We start from the raw sequence: 4,804 nt of genomic DNA on the forward strand, positions 1-4,804 counted from the left end.
TAGGGTATGTACTGAAAGAACGAGAAAGAATAGATTATAGTCAGTGGTCACCTCTCTCTCTCTCACTCTGGCTCTTTTCGCTTTTGAAGTTAAAAGGGTGGCTCGGCTGCCGCTCGCTTCTTGATGGATGGCATTATGATGACAAGGCTTCCATCGTCTCTCGGCTCTCGCCGACTTCCACATTCCAAGCGTGTGTCTGTTGGATTAGAATTTACCACCACCAGGGACTCGGGAGTCTGGAGAGACACCAGACCAGAGTCGGGGTCGAGTGCGTGTTGCGACTCGCGAGAGCCCCCCAAAATTCAAATGCAGCCATCCGCATTTACTACCAAGTCGTCGCTCTGTCTCTTTGCGAGTCCTGATGTCTCCCATCGAGAGACACGTGTCTTAGTGTGGCTCGAGACACACTCGTCGGCATGGCAGCAAAAGCTCGGTTTCGACGAACACTTTCGAGAACGTATGGCCCACCAGGGGAGGGACACATAGGAGCAGTTCCCGTGAGGATCTCAACGATCCACCAAGGACACATAGTAGCAGTTCCCGTGAGGATTCCAAAGGGCTCACCCTTTTCAAGGGTGTTTTGGGTTCCCATTTTGCAAACTTGCTCACATAACAAGTTCCCATAAACTCGAGTGAGACTCGAGAGGGTTTTCGAAACTTAGCGTAGTTTGGCTGCTTACCACAAATTTTGTAATGTAGCTTCCATTGCCATACAATACCCAAAGAGTAATAATTTGCAAATCCTTGGCTTCATTTGTCAAACGAATAGCAATCTTTTTTAGCATTTGATGCATGAGGTATAGTTTTACTTCACATGCAAAGAGGCTCTAACAAGTGCTCATGTTTGTGTAGCTTACCTTAGATGACTTCCCTTCAAGAGAAGAAGAAAATGCATATTGTGACATACAATCATCAGCGTGCTTGAAGGGAATTCCAAACCATCTTCCAGGTGAACAATGCCCATAAGGTATTATTTTTTGGAGCTTACTATTGTTGACACAATAAACTTTTTTTAAATGACAAGAAGAAGAAAATTTTGATCAGACGAGGAAAAAGATACATTAAAAACTTCGAATAGGTGCGCATGTGAAAAACTCAAAATCTACATTTGAAAAGGGTCCGAGAAAACTAGCACTTCAGCCAAATCAAGCAACATTTTAGCACCTCCTCTACACGACTGCACCTTCAAAGCATATGTATCTGGCTGCACCGTGTCCTTTGAGGCTACTCACATTCAAGAGCTTCTTTGTGACTGCTTGCATTGCCATTGTGTTCCAATTGAACTTATCACCTAGACATAACAAAGAATGCCTTGATTTGTGGTGACCTAATTTGCCTACCTCTGTTCCTAGACTTCATCATACAATAGCCAATAATCGATAGAAAAAATATAAGAGAACAAATTGCACAAGAGAAAAGAATTCAATAAAACTTGTATGACACAAGATTGGGTACAATCTCCCCCATGCATGGGTGAGCACCTCCCCCATGCATGTATTTATAATATTTAGTTAAGCTTTTGTGCTCAAAATACATTGAAAGCAATATATATTTTTAGTTATTGATTTTCATTTCCTTCCATAACTTTCTTTTATAGGAATAAATTAGATATACCCTATTCTAAATAGCTTTACAATCAAAAATAATATTTAATCTCTTTTGATAAATATGTATATAATAAATCTATTGCGCACCTATGTATGGAATGTCGTTGCGCTTATAGACGCATCTAAAATATAAAGTTTTGAATAATATTTTTTCCATGCTAGGAGAGAGAAAGTTTGGACAAGGAGAGAGAGATCATGGAAGTAGAGAGAGGAAATTATAGAAGCTTAATAGGGAGGATGGAGATGAAGAGGACTTGGATTTCCAAGATAAGGTAGGAAAAAAAAACAAGAAGTTGGTTTTATTTATACAAAACCTTTTACATGCATTGAGTAATAATTTGTCAAACTAGTAAGCCTCATGTGTGCATAAGGCACTTCTATTGATTTTTCTTAAGCAAAACCTATGATACTTGTTAACCCCAAGTCAAGATGGCGAAAAATGAAGGGAAAGCAAAGGAAGATAGAGAAAGAGTAAAGACACGCAAGCGGCCTCTAAAGATGAACCGGGGCAAAAAGTGCAATCTTAAAAGAAAATGCGCCTCAAAAAACTCGGAAAATCCTTGTAAAAGAGTGCCAGGCTCCCTCCTATGCCCATAAAATATTAGACGGGTGTAGGCCAGAGGCATGGGGCTAAAAGAGGAAAATGAAAAAATGACCTTGCCACAATGGCCGGCCATGTAAAAAAGGGATGGGTGCCCATGGGATTTTAGGGTTTGTATATATAAAGTTCAAAAAGTGAATAAGAGATCATTCTTTAGTGTGTGGCAAAAGAGTTTTCTTCTTCTCTCCTTCTCACCTTCAAGTAAGTATTTTGGGTTATTTTGTTTGTTTGATGATTAGGAAACATGGAGAAATCAGTTCAGTATTTTGCTTTCGATTCGTGTTGCATTTAGAGTAGGATAGGATTAGGAAATCGCATCGGAGAAGGGTAGGGTTTACTGTTGTAAAACAGGGCAAACAGGGCAAAAAATCATGCAAAAATGGCAAAAAGCTCGCTTGCGATGCTTAACATTGGTAAGTGAGTGATTGGGGACGTTAACACCATACCCAAGAAGGAGTATAAGAGCCAAAAGACCAAGGAAACACTCATTTGCAACAGTTCGGTGTGAAAGAGAGAGAGAGAGAGAGAGAGAGAGAGAGAGAGAGAGAGAGAGAGAGAGCTACCGGCCGATTCAATTCGATCGCACCAACAACGAGCCCGTTACTCCACCCAGGTATATGAATCCCTTCTCTTACTCCCTTAGGTAGGATCTGGAGGGTTATGACTGGTATGATTGAGTGAAGCACGCGAAACAATCAAAATCAAGTTTGCGTTGTTTACGTGCGCCGCGCTCGGCCCGTCCGAATGGCCACTCCTAGGCCGAGTCCCAGAATTGGCCCTCGGCTCCTCGCCATTCGGCCCATCCAACCAAAACTCTAATCGGCCCGTCCGAGTCTATAATTCGGACCGTGGACAAACTCGGCCCTCGGCCACGTATCAAATTCGGCCCTCGCTCCACTTACCTCGGCCCGTCCAAACAACCTTGTCTGAGTTAACCACTCGGCCCGTCTGACTGACCCCGTCCGAGTGACTCCATCCGAGTAATTCCGTCTGAATCTCGAATTCGGCCCTCGGCCCATACACCTCGAGCCGTCCGAGTAACCCACTCGGACCCTGCAATTCAGACCAGTTGGGCCGAGTGTAGATTGTTACCAGATTTTCAAAAAATTGACCTGACCCGGACTTAGCAACTCAAACTGTCGAAAGCTTGTAGGGCGCTCAGAACTTAATTCTCGCACGCGGAATAAGCAAAATTGTAGGGCGTTGCTGCTTAGCAGCTAGAAGTGGGCAGTTGCGAGACCCGGAGGCTTAGACGCGACCCGCTGAGCTGTAAGGTCTGATCGGACCAAAACAAACGAGGCAACATCTTAGGGAAACCCGAAACCCTGACAAGACAGCCACAGGAAGTTGACCAACAAGCCTATTCGGCCCAAAACAATACGAGAGTGTGTAAGACGACTAGGAAGTGGTTGCTGCACTCACCCTGAATTTTCGCACTTGAAGTACACATAAGGAAACTGAAAGCCTGATTGAGCACGAGTGCACAAAGAAAGACACATTGAGTGACCATAAATTGAGGATTGTATTAAATAACTGAAGGAACTCACCCAGATAAACCACTCAAGGAACCCACCAATAGGAGAGAACCCAATACATAGACAAATCATCAACGCGCAAGAGTAGGACTAAGCAAGGGACGCCGACGAAGTGGATCTGACGAGCCTACTGAACCTGATCGATAGCTTGGTGGAGCACGATAACTTGACAATGGCAGAAGAAAGTCCAGACCGTAGATAAAGCGAGGAATTTGACTTAGGAGCCTTTCCAGATTTAGTTCAGCAAGCTGGTCAGTAGTTACGACGCTCATGCTCTATACAAGCACTGCGGTAGGATGGCAGACGCTATCATTGTAGATCTAGAAAAGGAGAGAAAGCTGGCCCGCAAAGCATTGCAAAGCATGGCTGAGTACAATAGAGATCAGCAGTCTAGGAACCAAAGGCAAGGCATGGAGTTGCGAGAGGTGCAACGGGTACTGAACTTGGCTGGCAAGAATCGAACGGACCATGAGATGGCACTAGAAGAAGACTTAACGCTGAGTGAGCTTCTTATGAAGCGACTACTCGATAACACAGCTGCAGAGCAAAATGCCATGGCTCTAGTGACATAGTTGCTCGCAGGATTAGGAGCAAACCAGGGCTCAAATAGCCAGTCTAAAATCCCTATTGTTGCCAAGCAACTTAACAAGTACCAGCCCCATGACGATCCCTACAACTTTGTCGAGCAGTTCGAGCAAGTCTGCGAAGCCAACGGCCTAAACAACCTGACTCAATGCTTGCAAGCGTTCGGGCTTTGCTTGGGCGACAAAGGTAGGACGTGGTATACGAGCTTAGATAATGCAGAGCGAGCCAACTTCGATGGCCTCAAGGATCTCTTCATTAAGAGATTTGCCGAGCTCGGATACTCCGATAATCTACTAGTACACTTGATGAACATCAAGCAGAAAGAGAAGGAGGACATTCGCGATTACGTGACCCATGTATGGAGTCTTTTCAAGAGAATCCCTACTGGAGAGCGACCGACTGAAAGAGCAGTATCAACTGTATTCATCAGCGGGATTCAGAACGAGGAACTATATAAGGCTTTGGCAGGCAACTCG

This window comes from Lygodium microphyllum, chromosome 10 (genome assembly GCF_053477565.2).
Source record: "Lygodium microphyllum isolate KBCC chromosome 10, Lygodium_microphyllum_v1.1.10, whole genome shotgun sequence".
Classification (NCBI taxonomy): Eukaryota; Viridiplantae; Streptophyta; class Polypodiopsida; order Schizaeales; family Lygodiaceae; genus Lygodium; species Lygodium microphyllum.